General features: G+C 39.0%; 1 long non-coding RNA gene across 1 annotated transcript; it reads left to right on the top strand.

Moving 5' to 3' along the window:
• The first annotated feature begins 17,199 nt into the window (after positions 1 to 17,199).
• Positions 17,200 to 18,176, top strand: LOC128285328 (uncharacterized). Its single transcript, XR_008275831.1, has 2 exons — positions 17,200 to 17,259; positions 17,970 to 18,176. It is a non-coding gene; the product is annotated as an uncharacterized LOC128285328 (long non-coding RNA).
• Positions 18,177 to 18,424: the final 248 nt, after the last annotated feature.

The following is an 18,424-nucleotide window of genomic DNA, read 5'->3' as shown; positions in this document are numbered from 1 at the left end:
CCATTTCTTGGTTTAGAAGAGATCTGGAAGGAGATTTGGCTATACTTGCATCAAGATTAAGGTATGTATGAGGTTGTGTCATGAGATTCATGCATGTTTTAGTTGCTAACTTGATGTTCATTTTAGCCATGGTTCAAATCCTTGTTATGCCATGGAAATGGTCTTTGGCCAAGGTTGATATTGTGTTGAGGCCATTGCATGCTAAATGTGAAGCTTGCTAATGATGCATGTAATGATGGATTGACTACTCTTGAAATTTCTTTTTAGTATTCTTGAGTAGGGCATTGAGTCCTTTGTTTAACCATGACCAAAAATTTAAAAGGGGTATGGTGTGAGGTATTTGACCATGGTATGCTCATGGCGTGGTTTATGCTTCTTGCATGATAGTTAAAATTTGTGTTTTGGATGGTTATGGACACCTTGAAATTGACCTTGCACCTATGTGTATATATATGTTGCACATGATGTTTTGGTTATGAAGTAAATGATAAATGTGTTTGTTTAAAGAATAAATTGTTGGAGAATGTTTGTAAAAATTGCAAGTATATTCGGCCATTAGGGTGAGTATGTAGGTGATGTTGAATCAAGTTTTGGTGCATATTAGGTTATGTGTATAATCGACCAAATGGGTGATTAGTAAGAATGGTTGCGAATATACAAGCATACATATGCATGTGTAGTTGAATTATGAATGTTTAGCAAGATGGTTAAACTAGTTGATTTATTGATCAAGCTCAAGGAGTCAAAGAAGGAGAATCAAGCAAGGGAAAGGCGAAGGTCATCGAGTAGCCTACTTGGAACTATTTTACCCAACACGAGGTAAGTCATTAAGCACGTATTTGATATTGCTTAAATGATTGTAAAATTTATGCAATTGTGTTTAATGGGATGATATATATATTTACAAATGAAAATGTATGTGTATGGAATGATGACATTTGTTGAATGTAAAAGAAATAGTGAAATGTGTAGAAAGTTGCTTTCGGCACTAAGTGTCGGGCAATACGTGTGTCGGTGGCGACATTGGCACTAAGTGTGCATGCTGGAAATATATGGCACTAAGTGTGCATGCTGGAAATATCTGACCTTTGGGTGTGCGAGCTCGAAAGTGCGGCACTATGTGTGCGGACTTAAATCGCATGGCACTAAGTGTGCGAAATCGAGTATTAAGCACTGTGTGTGCATACTCTATATATATATATATATCTCCGATCGAACAATTATATGGAGGTGTGTCTCCATCGAGTTGAGTATGGGCGTGGATTGGGTAAGTACCTTGAGCTCATGACGAATAGGCAATATGTTCATGCTCGGGGTTGAGCTTGGTAAGCTTTAAATCTATGTGATGATTGCAATTGTGTGATTGTGGTGAAAATGAGTTAGTGTGTGAAAATGCCTCAAATATCTTATTGTGTAGAATATGAAATGTGGATGTATGACTTGGTATGAGATTGAACCGAAAGGTCCAGGAATTATGGTATAGTTTGGTATGGATGAGTACCTAGCCTCGTTTATTGTTTCATGTTGTGATAACTTTATTAATGGATGGTGGTTGAATGCTTATGACTTCTGAGTTATAAACTCACTCGGTGTTTTCTTGTCACCCTTTTAGGTCTCTTGGACTCGTCTTGTTTGCGTGCTCGGAACCGTCGTTGAAGTCATCACACGGCTGGAAATCTTTTGGTATTGTCTTTGTAGTTGAACTAGGAGAACATTTGGCATGTCTAGGCTATTATGTTTTGTTGAATTGTGGGTTGTAAACTTTAAGCCATGTGAAAATGGCCTATGTGGTCGTTGAGTGGGATGCTAGAACCTATAGCCACGAGTCTTAGAAACTTTAATTTTGATAAGGTGGCCATAATTTGTGTCATGTATGATGGATGATTAGTAAGGTCAAGGAAAGATTCATGAAATTGGCATAGTCTCTGCGATGGCTATTGCGGACAGCAGCAGTGATATGAGAGTGAAAAATCACTAAAAATAGTAGAAGTATAATTAAATAGTGAATAAATTATTAAATTTAACCTTGATGAATCTATTTTCAAAGCGAAACGACCATATGAGCGATATCTTGAGAGATATTAAAGTTCTCGTGAGGCAGGGCCAGAACAGTTTCTGGATCCCCTGTCTCGACTTTGAAAATTTACTATAAATTATCCAGAAAGAATTAGAAGTCATGCCTTATATTTTCAGATTCAATTTTGAGTCTAGTTTCATTAGAAACAAACAGCACCAGTATTAGAGCCCTGTACAGAGAGATATTCAAGTTGTAAGGCACGAAGGTCAGTGTAGTCGACCCCTGTAACATGGGTGACTTTAACTAATAAACTGTACTAATTGGCCCGACCAAAAATTCTAGAAATAAATCCATGGATGGATATATGAGTCTAAATTCAGAGAAAATTTATGGAATCAGTTTCGAGTTTTGAAACTCGAGATATGATTTTAAAGCGACGATGGCGCAGTTAGCTAGCTTTGCACAGAACAGAAAACAAATGTTTCAAAAAGAGTAATAAGGAAGTAAGCCCGATAACACCACGTGTTCAAATCCGGTGACAGTCACGGGTTTGGGGTGTTACACAACTATTCATATAATCATAATTAAAAATATTAACTAGACAACTTAATGGCACTAACTAAATTCAGACATATTAATTATAAGTCAACTAGCATATTTAATTCGGCTAGCTCAAATAATTCAAAAACACTTAGTGAGCTAAGTTGAGCTAGGGAATTCGGCATAAGCTGTAGCAAACTTAATTAAAAACAAATTTAAAATTAGTTTATTGTAAAGAAAAAGGAATGAGCTGAAACGAGCTAAAATCAAGCTCAAACGAGCTGAAACGAGCTCAAGTGACCTGATTAGAGCTGAATGGCGCATGGGGAGCTGGAGAAGAGTTGAGATCGGATTGCAAAAGAGTGCATTGAGTCTTCAAGGAGTTGTTCTTAGCTCCTCCAATGTCATGGACCTGGTTATCATCCCAAATGCGCAACACCAAGGCTGATAAAATGCCTTGAAATTGCTTGGTTCGAGCTCGAGTCATGGGGCCTTTTGGAAGCTCGATTAGTTCTTGATTTGCATTCGAGGATGCCCCGAACGTGCTTACATCAGTTTCCCTTTTAATTCTAACTTTGGTTGTTTGAGTTTTGGATGGGGTCAAACTCCATGTTTCATTAATCTTGAGAATGCAACAATCTAATATTCCTTAGGACATCTTCACGCCACTTTAGTCTTTTCCCAACCTTCTTCTCACTTTCCTTTAATTTATAGTTCGATTCTTGTCTGTTTGTTTCTAATCTTTTATTTCTTTACTTCTATATTAGGAATCAACAAGAAAAGACGTTCCCCCTTCTTAATACACCAATAACCATTAAAAACAAGGATGCATCTTCTTTTCTTATTGTGTCGATTGCTTTTATAACAAAATAAGTTTATTATGCCTTAGAAATCCATTCTGACAATCTGTTTTCTTCTTTCAATTTTAGAACTAGTTGGAAGCCTTCTTTTGGTTGATGGGTGGTTCCTTCTCATCAAAAAAATCATATCCCACTCTTTTTTAGACTCCTCTTTGGCCATCTCTCTCTTTCCTTATTGTTTAGTTTTCCTTTTCATTCCTTTAACAAAAAATCTAATTGATTTTATTTCTTTTGTTTAGGTCTCAATTTGACATCATTGATTTGACAAAATTGATAAGGATGCGTGAAAAATAGGATCTCAAGTTAGTCCAAGTCGTGGATCTATTTTACAGGTCTAGATGAAAGATGAAAATTGCAAGTATATTCGGCCATTAGGGTGAGTATGTAGGTGATGTTGAATCAAGTTTTTGGTGCATATTCGGTTATGTGTATAATCGACCAAATGGGTGATTAGTAAGAATGGTTGCCGAATATACAAGCATACATATGCATGTGTAGTTGAATTATGAATGTTTAGCAAGATGGTTAAACTAGTTGATTTATTGATCAAGCTCAAGGAGTCAAAGAAGAAGAATCAAGCAAGGGAAAGACGAAGGTCATCGAGTAGCCTACTTGGAACTATTTTACCCAACACGAGGTAAGTCATTAAGCACGTATTTGATATTGCTTAAATGATTGTAAAATTTATGCAATTGTGTTTAATGGGATGATACATATATTTACAAATGAAAATGTATGTGTATGGAATGATGACATTTGTTGAATGTAAAAGAAATAGTGAAATGTGTAGAAAGTTGCTTTCGGCACTAAGTGTGCGGGCAATACGTGTGTACGGTGACGACATTGGCACTAAGTGTGCATGCTGGAAATATATGGCACTAAGTGTGCATGCTGGAAATATATGGCACTGGGTGTGCGAGCTCGAAGGGTATGGCACTATGTGTGCGGGCTTAAATCGCATGGCACTAAGTGTGCGAAATCGAGTATTAAGCACTGTGTGTGCGTACTCTATATATATATATATCTCTGATCGAACAATTATATGGAGGGTGTGTCTCCATTGAGTTGAGTATGGGCAGCGGATCGGGTAAGTACCTTGAGCTCATGACGAATAGGCAATATGTTCATGCTCGGGGTTGAGCTTGGTAAGCTTTAAATCTATGTGATGATTGCAATTGTGTGATTGTGGTGAAAATGAGTTAGTGTGTGAAAATGCCTCAAATATCTTATTGTGTAGAATATGAAATGTGGATGTATGACTTGGTATGAGATTGAACCGAAAGGTCCGAGGAATTATGGTATAGTTTCGGTATGGATGAGTACCTAGCCTCGTTTATTGTTTCATGTTGTGATAACTTTATTAATGGATGGTGCTTGAATGCTTATGACTTACTGAGTTATAAACTCACTCGGTGTTTTCTTGTCACCCCTTTTAGGTCTCTTGGACTCGTTTTGTTTGCGTGCTCGGAACCGTCGTTGAAGTCATCACACCGGCTGGAAATCTTTTGGTATTGTCTTCGTAGTTGAACTAGGAGAACATTTGGCATGTATAGGCTATTATGTTTTGTTGAATTGTGGGTTGTAAACTTTAAGCCATGTGAAAATGGCCTATGTGGTCGTTGAGTGGGATGCTAGAACCTATAGCCACGAGTCTTAGAAACTTTAATTTTGATAAGGTGGCCATAATTTGTGTCATGTATGATGGATGATTAGTAAGGTCAAGGAAAGATTCATGAAATTGGCATAGTCTACTGCAGTAACTGTTGCGGACAGCAGCAGTGATATGAGAGTGAAAAATCACTAAAAATAGTAGAAGTAGAATTAAATAGTGAATAAATTATGAAATTGAACCTTGATGAATCTATTTTCATATGGACGAAACGAAACGACCATATGAGCAGTATACTGAGAGATATTAAAGTTCTCGTGAGACAGGGCCAGAACAGTTTCTGGATCCCCTGTCTCGACTTTGAAAATTTACTATAAATTATCCAGAAAGAACTAGAAGTCATGCCTTATATTTAAAGATTCCATTTTGAGTCTAGTTTCATTAGAAACAAACGGCACCAGTATTAGAGCCCTGTACAAAGAGATATTCAAGTTGTAACAAGTGAAGGTCAGTGTAGTCGACCCCTGTAACATGGGTGACTTTAACTAATAAACTGTACTAATTGGCTCGACCAAAAATTCTAGAAATAAATCCTTGGATGGATATATGAGTCTAAATTCAGAGAAAATTTATGGAATCAGTTTCTGAGTTTTGAAACTCGAGATATGATTTTTAAGGCAACAATGACGCAGTTAGCTAGCCTGCCTGGAACAGAAAACAAATGTTTCAAAAAGAGTAATAAGGAAGTAAGCCCGATAACACCACGTGTTCAAATCCGGTGGCGATCACGGGTTTGGGGTGTTACATTTAATTGGTATCGAGCTATGGTTTAGTCGGTTCTAGGACTACCATAGCGCGTGAATCTAACTATACATGCCAAATTGTTAGTGCTTAATAATGTGATGACTTGACGGTTGAAATTTTTGTTTTGGGTAGCAAATGGAACCCGGGTAGAGAGACCCTTGGCGGATGACGTTGAAAGTGTAGCGGCTGCTTCGCGCAAGGGACACCGCCTGTTGAGCCTCGGTCATCCGCGAATAATCAAAATGAAGGGGCGAAACAAGCCTTCTTCACCATGATGAATGAGTGAGTCGCGCAATATGCGAACCAATCCGGCTGTCCAACCATTCCGAATTCAAATACCCCACCCCAAGAGCCCGTAATGCCTCCGGTTACTAATCTGTGAGGTGAGTAAACCACTGTGGACTTGATTAGGAAGCGTGGGGCGAGGAGTTCAAGGCCATAGTTCTTGATGATGCCGAAAAGGCCGAGTTACGCTCGATAACACCATTAGAGTGTTAGATGAACTGTCATGCACACCGATGAATGTCTTAAGTGTGCTATATCCTTGTTGAGACTCGACTTACTATTGGTGGAGGACTTTAATTTCCATAGTCCCAAATGAGCGAGTTACTTGGGATTTCTTTCAATCCAATTTGAAAGAAATACATTAGTCAACGGTTCATCGATCGAAGCGTAAGGAATTCTTGGAACTCAAGCAAGGCGGATGACCGTTTACGAATCGAACATGAGTTCGTAAGACTTAGTCGGTATGCTCGGGAGTGTGTGGCTGATGAGGTTGCGATGTGCAAAAGACTTGAAGAAGGATTGAATAAAGAGTTAAAGTTACTAGTGGGAATTTTGGAGATAAAGGAGTTCGTGACACTAGTCGAGCGAGCACGCAAAGCGGAAGAACTTGGGAAGGAGAAGAAGAAGGCTGAATTTGAAGCAAGAGATTACCGTAAAAGATCGACGAGTAAAGCTCCGTTCTCATTGTAAAGAGGTTCGGGGAGGACACCAAGAAGTCGAGGACGATTGGGAATTTCCATTAGAGCCCGACCATTGACGGACTCGAGCTACTTCGGTAGCTAGTGTGGGCAATAATCGTCAAGAGAGACCTAAATGCCCCCAATGTGGAAGGCGGCACCTAGGTGAATGTTGGGGTAAGTCATTAATAGGGCTGTTATGGATACGGTTCGAAGGACCACTTTATTAGAGATTGCACGAGCTAGATGAGAGGAATAAGGCGCAAGGTGCAAGACCTAGTGGAACGACGGCTGGAGGTAGGCCTCTGAGAATCTCTGGAGGTAGGGGTGGTAATCAGAGAGGAGCCTCTAATACGGCTGTCCGATCCGAGACCCGTGCTCCTGCTAGAGCATATGCCATCCGCGCGAGAGGAGGCATCCTCCCTGACGTTATCACCGGTACTTTTACTCTCTTTGATACTAGTGTGATTGCATTGATTGACCCCGGCTCTACTCACTCATATGTATGTGAAACCTTAGCATCCAGTAAGACTCTACCTGTTGAGTCTACTAAGTTCGTAATTCGAGTGTCAAACCCTTTGGGTCAATACGTACTCGTTGATAAAGTGTGCAAGAGATGCCCCCTAATAATTCGAGAATCCTGTTTTCCGGCCGATCTGATGCTTCTACCATTTGATGAATTCGATGTTATTCTTGGTATGGATTGGCTGACCGTACATGATGCAGTGGTGGACTGCAAAAGGAAAACCATTGATTTGAGGAGTGCAAATAATGAGGTAGTCCGAGTCGAGTCTACTGATTTAAAAGGAGCGCCAGCGATAATATCTTCTATGACCGCTCGGAGGTATGTGAAAAAGGGGTGTGAAACATACCTTGCGTATGTGTTTGAAAGTAAAGAGACGGAAAGGAAACTCGAATCGGTACCAGTGGTTTGTGAGTATTGGATGTTTTTCCGAGGAGTTCTTGGGATTGCCACCGGTCGAGAAGTGAAATTCGCATCGAAGTTGTACGGTACTACGCCGATTTCAATAGCCCGTGTCGTATGGCATTAACGGAATTAAAGGAATTGAAGGTTCAATTGCAAGAATTGACGGATAGAGGTTTCGCTCGACCGAGTTTTTCTCCATGGGGCCTTTTGTATTGTTTGTGAAAAGAAGGACGGAACCATGAGGTTGAGCATCGACTATCGTCAACTCAATAAAGTGACGATAAAGAATAAATATCCATTGCCACGAATTGACGATTTGTTTGATCAATTAAAGGGAGCCTCGGTGTTTTCAAAGATAGATTTGAGGTCGGGTACTATCGGTTGAGGGTCCGAGAATCGGACATACCCAAAACCGCTTTTAGAGCGAGGTACGGTCACTACTGAATTCTTGGTGATGCCGTTTGGGCTTACTAATGCCCTACGGTATTTATGGATTTAATGAATAGAATTTTCAGGCCATACTTGGATCGGTTCGTAGTTGTATTTATCGATGACATTTTGGTCTATTCGAGAGATGAAACCGAACATCTTTGAGCACCGAGGCTAGTGTTGCAAATTTTACGAGATAAGCGATTATCATAAAGTTGATAAATGTGAATTTTGGTTGAAAGAGGTTAGCTTTTTGGGGCACGTGGTGTCCGCATCGGTGTCGAGGTGGACCCGAACAAATTTGACCATAGTCGATTGGAAACCTCCATGAATGTTACCGAAGTTAGGAGCTTTTGGGGCTTGCGGTTATTATCGACGATTTGTAAAAGGTTTTTCGATGATAGCTGCACCGATGATGAAACTACTCCAAAAAGATGTTAAGTTCGAATGGACGGAGAAATGTCAGAAAAGTTTCAATCAACTGAAAACTTATTTGAGTGAAGCCCCAATTCTAGTGCAACCCGAATCGGGCAAAGAGTTTGTCATTTATAGTGACGCATCCCTACTTGGGTTGGGTTGCGTATTGATGCAAGAAGGGCGAGTTGTGGCCTATGCGTTGAGACAATTAAAGCCACATGAGAAAAATTATCCGACCCATGATCTCGAATTGGCTGCCATCGTATTCGCCTTAAACATATGGCGACATTACTTATTTGGTGAGAAGTGCCATGTGTATTCGGATCACAAAAGTCTCAAATACTTGATGACTCAAAGAGACTTAAATTCGCGACAAAGACGTTGGCTCGAGCTGTTAAAGGATTATGAGCTGGTCATTGACTATCACCCGGGAAAGGCTAATGTGGTTGCGGACGCCTTAAGTCGTAAATCACTATTTACTTTGCGAGCGATGAATGTACACTTGTCTGTTCTACCCGGCAATGTGTTAGTAGCTGAATTGAAAGCCAAACCATTATTGATACGTCAAATTCGTGAAGCTTAGAAAGTCGACGATGAGTTGGTTGCAAAGCGGAAATTTGAGTGTGTTCGAACAAGGACTCGGAATTTCAAATCGATGATGACGATTGTTTGAGGTTGAAGTCGTCTGTGTGTTCCAAAGAATTGAACTTATTTCGATAATTCGAACAAAGCCCATTGTAGCCAAATGGCAATCCACCGAGAGTCTGAAGATGTACAACGATTTGAAACGTCGGTTTGGTGGCATGGTATGAAAGCGAGACATCTCGACTTTGTTTGAGATGTTTAATATGTCAACAAGTGAAAGTGGAGCATCAAGTGCCTTGAGGATTACTTCACCGATCACGATACCGAATGGAAATGGGATCGAGTAACAATGGACTTTGTGTGCGGGTTACCATTGACTCGAATAAGAAAGACTCGGTGCGGGTCATTGTTGATAGATGACCAAGTCGCTCATTTTATTCTGTCGCACGGATTTTTTGCTTGATAAATTGGCGAATTATCGTCTCCCAAATTGTTCGATTGCATGGGGTACCTATTTCTATCGTGTCGGATAGAGACCCAAGATTTACATCGCGATTTTGGAAGAAATTGCAAGAGGCTTTGGGTACCAAGCTGCATTTTAGCTTGCTTTTCACCCCAAACCGATGGTCAATCCGAGCGGGTAATTCAAATACTCGAGGATATGTTGAGATGTTGCATCCTTGAGTTTAGTGGTTCATGGGAACGGTATTTACCTTTGGTTGAATTCGCTTACAACAATAGCTTTCAATCAAGTATTAAGATGGCGCCTTACGAGGCTTTATATGTGACAGCCCAAAATTGACCCTAGTCGGAATGTGGTTTCGGGACCACAAAACCGAGGCATAAAAATAATTTAAAATTTATTTTGATGCCTATAATATGTGTGTGCTCATGTGTGACATTTTTTGGTGATTGATTTAGTGTTATTAAGGTGAATTTCACTAGAAAGGACTTAGTAGTGAACTTTGAAAGTACGATAGGGAATTGTGTGATGACTAATTAAAGCATGCATGCAAAACAATGGACTTGCATGTCAAATTCCCCTTTTTATAGGTGGTGGCCGGCCATGGCAAGGAATTATGGGCAAAGAAAACATGTTATGACATGTTTTGTTAATGCATGATGTATTAAGTGATAAAATAATTAGATGTGGGAAGAGAAATAAAAAAAAATGTGTGTGAGAGTGTAGCAATCCCCCATTACCGTGCAAGTGAAAGAAAAACAAAAAAAAAATTGTTCATCCTTGTTCTCTCCTTCTTTTGGCCGAAAATTCTAAGAGGAAGAAGAGATTTTTTTTGCTTCATTTTCTTTGTTTAGAAGAGATCTAGAAGGAGATTTGGCTAAACTTGCATCAAGAGTAAGGTATGTATGAGGTTGTGTTATGAGTTTCATGCATGTTTTAGTTGCTAACTTGATGTTCATGTTAGCCATGGCTCAAATCCTTGTTATGCCATGGGAATGGTATTTGGCCAAAGTTGTTATTGTGTTAAAGCCATTGCATGCTAAATGTGAAGCTTGCTAATGATGCATGCAATGATGGATTGTCTACTCTTGAAATTTCTTTATAGCCATCTTGAGTAAGACATTGAGTTTTCTTTTGTTTAACCATGATTGAAGTTGAAAGGGCATGATTGTGATGTATTCGCCATGATGCATTCATGAGCATGGTTCATGCTTCTTGCATGTTAGTTAAAATTTGTGTTTTGGATGGCTATGGACACCTTGAAATTCGGCCTTGCACCTATATGTGTATATATGATTGCACATGATATTTTGATTATGAAGAAAGTGATAAATATGTTGTTTAAAGAAGAAATTTGTTGAAGAATGTTGTGAAATTTGCATGTACATTCGGCCTAGTACACATATGATGTGAAAATCTTGCAATTTATTGTTGATTTTGTGCAAGTATGACTAAGTATAATCGGCCACATGAGGGGAATTATTGTGCATGCATTCGGTTAGAGGCAAGCTTAATGATGCCTATTCTTGACTTAGGTAATCGGCTACCTTGTTGTGAGCTAAGGCCGAATGTGTGCGTAATTAAAGAAAATTGACTAAAGTGCTTAGTTATGTGATGTTGAGTCAATGATATGTGTATTCGGCCAAGGCTAGCAAGCGAGACTTTAATGAATTGAATTTGTTTGAATTAGCTCAAGAGCTTAGAGGGCCACAATTGGATAAGGGGAAGGAAAAGTGATCGATTAGTCGTCGAAGCCGTTCGACAACATCCGAGGTAAGTCCTCAAGAAATGACCCTACTCGAATTATGTGAAATGAAATATGGATGTGTAATGATTATTGATTTATGTGTGTATGAGTATTTGAATGATACCCGGGCTAAGTCCCGAAGGCGATTATGCAAGTGATATGTTTGTGTTTGAGCCTTAGTAACGAAAAACGAAACATGGATGTGTAATGATTATTGATGTATGTGTGCATGAGCAATTGAATGATATCCGGGCTAAGTCCCAAAGACATTTATGCTAGTAATTATATCCGGGTTAAGACCAAGGCCATTGTGCTAGTGACCACATCCGGCTAAGACCAAGGCATTCGTGCAAGTTGTTAAATCCGGGCTAATACCCGAAGGCATTTGTGCAAATCGTTCTATCCGGGCTAAGACCCGAAGGCATTCGTGCATGTGGTTATATCCGGATGTATTCCGAAGAAGCTTGGGCCGAAGGTGGGCGTTGGTTGCTGTAATAAATTTAATTAGTACGCTCGAAAAGCCCAAAGGATAAGGTATGTTTATATGTGCATTGGAAAAGCCGATATGTTTGAGTAACATTCGTGCAATCGACTAACGAATTTTCAGCTATTGAATTGGTTGACATCTTGTGAAAGTATACAATGATGAAGTGTGAAGCAAGTATGATTATGTGAATGTGTATTAATGAAATGATTCATTTGGCTATGTGAATGTAATGCTTTAGTTAAAGCTGATTTTATTGCTTGAGACTTACTAGGCATAAAAATGCTTACCCCATTGCTTTGGCTCTCTGTTTTATAGATTTTGCTCGTTAGCGATCGGATTCGGGATCATTAAAGTCGAAGTCATCTACACTATCAAAGCCTCCATTTTGGGTATAATTTTGGTTGAACTTTGAAATGGCATGTATAGGACTACCCTATTGTAGAAGGTCATGTACCTTTCGGTTTTATATAAGCTTGGATAGCCATGCGAAAATGGCTTATATACGTTGTTAGTATGATTCTATAATCGTTTGTATGATGATCATTATGGGGTATGGAATGGTTTTGAAAAGATTAGCCATTGGAATGGTTAATCATGATCACACTCGTGCTATGTATGCAAAAAGGGCCAATTGAATCGTGGAAATCATGAAATAGGTAAAGGTTACCTTGAAAATGATGCTGGCAGCAGCAGTGGTGTGGTTTTGAAAAATCACCAAAATTTTTAGGAATGGTATTAAATAGTGAATAAGTTATGTAAATGAACCTTGATGAGTCTAATTTCATATGGAAGAAACGAAACGGTCATAGGAGTTACTTGTTAAGAGATATTAAAGTTATTGTGAGACAGGGCCAGAACGGTTTCTGGGTCCCCTGTCGCGACTTTAAAAAATTTTCTATAAATTATCCAGAAAGAATTAGAAGTCATATCTTATATGTGCAGATTCCATTTTGAGTCTAGTTTCATTAGAAACAAACAGCACCAGTATTAAAGCCCTGTACAGAGAGATATTCAAGTTGTAACGCGCGAAGGTCAGAGCAGTCGATCCCTGTAGCATGGGTGACTTTAACTAATAAAATGTACCAATTGGCCCGACCAAAAATTCTAGAAATAAATCCATGGAAGGATATATGAGTCTAAATTCAGGGAAAATTTACGGAATCAGTTTCCTAGTTTTGAAACTCGAGATATAATTTTTAAGGCGACAGTGACGCAGTTTCCAACCTGTCTGGAAATGCCAAATTGGTCGGTGCTTTAAGAGGATTTAGCTCGTCAACCCCTCGCGTCCGACACCGGCGATGGTCTCGGGGTGTTACATTATACGGTCGTAAATGCCGTATCCCATTATTCTGGACTGAACTTAGTGAAGGAAAAATCTTCAGGGTTGATTTGGTTAAGGATGCCGAGCAAAAAGTTCGAGTAATTCGTGAAAGTTTGAAAGCTGCTTCGGATCGCCAAAAGTCGTATGCGGATTTGAAAAGAAAAGACATTGAATATCAGGTTGGAGACAGGGTCTTCCTCAAAGTTTCACCTTGGAAGAAGGTGCTTAGATTTGGTCGTAAGGGCAAGTTGAGTCCGAGGTTCATCGGGCCATATGAAGTATCCGAACGAGTTGGGCCAGTCGCATATCGATTAATTTTGCCCCCTGAGCTCGAAAAGATTCACAACGTTTTTCATGTCTCGATGCTTTGACGATATAGGTCTGACCCGTCGCACGTAATCACTCCATCTGAGATTGAGATTCAGCCTAACTTGAGCTATGAAGAAGAGCCGGTTCGCATTCTGATGCGTGAAGTAAAAGAGCTACGAAACAAGAAAATCCCATTAGTGAAGGTGTTGTGGCATAAACACGGGATGGAAGAAGCCACTTGGGAACTTGAGGACTCTATGAAAGAGCGATACCCGAGCCTATTTACCGGTAAGATTTTCGAGACGAAAATTTCTTAAGTGGGGAGAGTTGTGTGACCCTAAATTGACCCTAGTCGGAAAGTGGTTTGGGACCACTAAACCGAAGTCATAAAACAATTAATTGTTATATTCTATGCTTACTATGTGTGTGCATGCATATGTGGAAGTTTCATTCTCTAATTTTACCAATTGTATGAGAAATTATTAAATAGGGATCAATGTGAAACATGGGGAAATATGATAGGCTAATTTTAAATGGCTTATTAGTGCATGTTAACAAAAGGTGGAGTTGCATGTCAAATAATCCACTTCCTAAGGAGGAGTGGCGGCCATGACAAGGTTATGGGCAAGGAACATGTTTCCAACATGTTTTGCTAGTGGTGTATGTAGGAAGTCATAAAATAAAGACTAGCATTAAAGAAATGAACAAAAAAAAAATGAGCATGGATGCCCCCCCTTGTTGCCGTGAGTAGAGGAAAAAGAAAGGAGAAAAAAATTTGTTCATCCATTCTAAATTCTTTGGCCAAAAATACTAAGGGAAAAGGAAGGATTTTTGCTCCATTTCTTGGTTTAGAAGAGATCTAGAAGGAGATTTGGCTATACTTGCATCAAGATTAAGGTATGTATGAGGTTGTGTCATGAGATTCATGCATGTTTTAGTTGCTAACTTGATGTTCATGTTAGCCATGGTTCAAATCCTTGTTATGCCATGGAAATGGTCTTTGGCCAAGGTTGATATTGTGTTGAGGCCATTGCATGCTAAATGTGAAGCTTGCTAATGATGCATGTAATGATGGATTGACTACTCTTGAAATTTCTTTTTAGTATTCTTGAGTAGGGCATTGAGTCCTTTGTTTAACCATGACCAAAAATTTAAAAGGGGTATGGTGTGAGGTATTGACCATGGTATGCTCATGGCGTGGTTTATGCTTCTTGCATGATAGTTAAAATTTGTGTTTTGGATGGTTATGGACACCTTGAAATTGGCCTTGCACCTATGTGTATATATATGTTGCACATGATGTTTTGGTTATGAAGTAAATGATAAATGTGTTTGTTTAAAGAATAAATTGTTGGAGAATGTTTGTAAAAATTGCAAGTATATTCGGCCATTAGGGTGAGTATGTAGGTGATGTTGAATCAAGTTTTGGTGCATATTCGGTTATGTATAATCGACCAAATGGGTGATTAGTAAGAATGGTTGCCGAATATACAAGCATACATATGCATGTGTAGTTGAATTATGAATGTTTAGCAAGATGGTTAAACTAGTTGATTTATTGATCAAGCTCAAGGAGTCAAAGAAGAAGAATCAAGCAAGGGAAAGAGCGAAGGTCATCGAGTAGCCTACTTGGAACTATTTTACCCAACACGAGGTAAGTCATTAAGCACGTATTTGATATTGCTTAAATGATTGTAAAATTTATGCAATTGTGTTTAATGGGATGATACATATATTTACAAATGAAAATGTATGTGTATGGAATGATGACATTTGTTGAATGTAAAAGAAATAGTGAAATGTGTAGAAAGTTGCTTTCGGCACTAAGTGTGCGGGCAATACGTGTGTACGGTGACGAGATTGGCACTAAGTGTGCATGCTGGAAATATATGGCACTAAGTGTGCATGCTGGAAATATATGGCCTTTGGGTGTGCGAGCTCGAAGGTATGGCACTATGTGTGCGGGCTTAAATCGCATGGCACTAAGTGTGCGAAATCGAGTATTAAGCACTGTGTGTGCGTACTCTATATATATATATCTCTGATCGAACAATTATATGGAGGGTGTGTCTCCATTGAGTTGAGTATGGGCAGCGGATCGGGTAAGTACCTTGAGCTCATGACGAATAGGCAATATGTTCATGCTCGGGGTTGAGCTTGGTAAGCTTTAAATCTATGTGATGATTGCAATTGTGTGATTGTGGTGAAAATGAGTTAGTGTGTGAAAATGCCTCAAATATCTTATTGTGTAGAATATGAAATGTGGATGTATGACTTGGTATGAGATTGAACCGAAAGGTCCAAGGAATTATGGTATAGTTTGTGACACCCCGAATGTGACCCTAGTCGGAGAGTGGTTTCGGGACCACGAAACCGAGTCACAAGAATAATTAAGTGTTATATTCCGTACTTATTGTATGTGGAATTGGTATGCGTAAATATTTCGTGTCTCGATTTTTATTAATTAGGTGCTAAATTATAAGAAAGGACTTAGTAGTGAACTTTGAAAGTACGATAGGAAAATAGGTGATGACTAATTAAAACATGCATGCAAAATAATGGACTTGCATGTCAAATTCCCCCTTTCTACAAGTAATGGCCGGCCATGACAAAGAAATATGGGTCAAACATGTCATGAAACATGTTTTGTTGGGCATTAGGGAGAAATAGTAAACAAATAAGCATGGGTAAGAAAAGAATGAAAAAAAAAAAATGTGTGTGAGAGAGTGGCATACCCCATTGCCGTGAGTTGTAGAGAAGGAAAGAAAAAAATTTTGTTCATCCTTTCTTTGAGCCAAAACTAAGGAAGAAGGAGGATTTTTGCTTCATGCTTGGTTTGGAAGAGATCTAGAAGGAGATTTGGCTAAGTTTGCATCAAGATTAAGGTATGTATGAGGTTGTGTTGGGAGTTTCATGCATGTTTTGGTTGCTAACTTGATGTGCATGTTAGCCATGGCTCAAATCTTTGGTATGCCATGGAAATGGTATTTGGCCAAAGTTGTTATAGTGATAAAGCCATTGCATGCTAAGTGTGAAGCTTGATGATGATGCATGCAATGATGGATTTTCTACTCATGAGTAAGATTTTGAGTTTTCTCTTTGTTTTATCATGATTAAAGTTGAAAAGGAGCATGATTGTCATACTTGGCCATGATGCATTCTTGAGCATGATTCATGCTTCTTGCATGTTAGTTAAAAGTTTGTGTTTTGGATGGCTATGGACACTTTGAAAATTCGGCCATGCTCATATATGCATATATATGATTGCACATTTTGTTTGGTTATGAACTAAGTGATGAATATATTGATTTAAAGAAGAAAATGTGGAAGAATGCTTGTGAAATTGCAAGCACAATTCTACCTAGCACACATATAAGTGCTTGATGCTATATTATAAGTTTTGGGCCACAATGTGCAAGCATTAATTAGTAGATTGCATGCTGTTTTGTGAGGTATTAAGTGCAAATTTTGACCTCAACATGTACATGAATATTAGGCCTTGGGTAGCCCATTGAAGGCCTTAGCATTTCCTTGATGTTCAAACAAGTTGTATTGAATTGCTTGATGTAGTATAAAATGTGCATGACCATTGTGTATTCAAGCTAAAGAGTGGCCATATGACCATCTAAAATCCTTGTCATATTCGGCCATAAGCAAGCACAATGAGGTTTTAATAAATTGAATTTGTTTGAATTAGCTCAAGAGCCAAGAGGGCCACAATTGGACAAGGGGAAGGAAAAGGTGATCGAATAGCCGAAAAAGCCGTTCGACAACATCCGAGGTAAGTCCTCAAGAAGTGACCTTACTTGAATTATGTGAGATGAAATATGGATGTGTATGATTATTGATTATGTGTGTATGAGTATTTGAATTCCACCCGGGCTAAGTCCCGAAGGCGAATATGCTAATGATATTAATTGTGTTTGAGCCTTAGTAACGAAAATGAAATATGTATGTCCAATGATTATTGATGTATGTGTGCATGAGAAATTGAATGATATCGGGCTAAGCCGAAGACAATTATGCTGGAAATTATATCCGGGTTAAGACCGAAGGCAATTGTGCTAGTGGTTATATCGGGCTAAGGCCAAGGCATTCGTATGAGTTATTCTATCCGGGCTAAGACCCGAAGGCATTTGTGCACGTGATTATATCCGGTTATATTCCGAAGAATCTTGGGCTGGAGGTGAGTGTTGGTTGCTGAAATGAATTTAATTAGTACACTCGGACAGCCCAAAGGATAAGGTACGTTATATGTGCATTGGAAAGTCGGCGTGTTTGAGCAACATTCGCTCAATCGACTAATGAATTTCAGTTATTGAATTGATTGATGCTTTGCGAACTTATACAATGATGAAGTATGAAGTAAGAATGTGTATTAATGAAATGATGCATTTGGCTATGTGAATGTATTGCTGTAAATTATAGTTCATTATATTCCTTGAGACTTACTAAGCATAAAAATGCTTACCCCGTTGCTTTGGCTCTTAGTTTTCTAGATTTCGCTCGAGGCAATCGGATTTGGGATCGTTGAAGTCGAAGTCATCCACACTATCAAGCCTCCATTTTGGTATAAATTTTTGTTTGAACTTGAGATGGCATGTATAGGACTACCCCTTGTTTGTTAAATATGTTGTAATGTAAGTATGTACGGCCGTGCGAAAATGGCTCGAAAAGGGAAGTATGAACTTAGACTAATTGTGGGTTGTATGTATATATTTTGTGTCATGATGTGGCTATGGCTTGCAAATGAGAATGTTGGTCATATGATCAGCCATTGGCACGGTTAAAATGATCATATATGAACCTATGTATGGTAAGGCTAGTTGAATCATGGAGACCACCAAATAGGTGAGTCCTATCTTAAAACAGATGCTGCCAGCTGCAGTGGCGTGAATGTGAAAATCACCAAAATTCATAGGAATGGAATTAGATAGTGAATAAGC

This window comes from Gossypium arboreum, chromosome 12 (genome assembly GCF_025698485.1).
Source record: "Gossypium arboreum isolate Shixiya-1 chromosome 12, ASM2569848v2, whole genome shotgun sequence".
Lineage (NCBI taxonomy): Eukaryota > Viridiplantae > Streptophyta > Magnoliopsida > Malvales > Malvaceae > Gossypium > Gossypium arboreum.
Note: the sequence above shows the minus strand (reverse complement) of the source record. Positions and strands in the feature narration are given on the sequence as shown.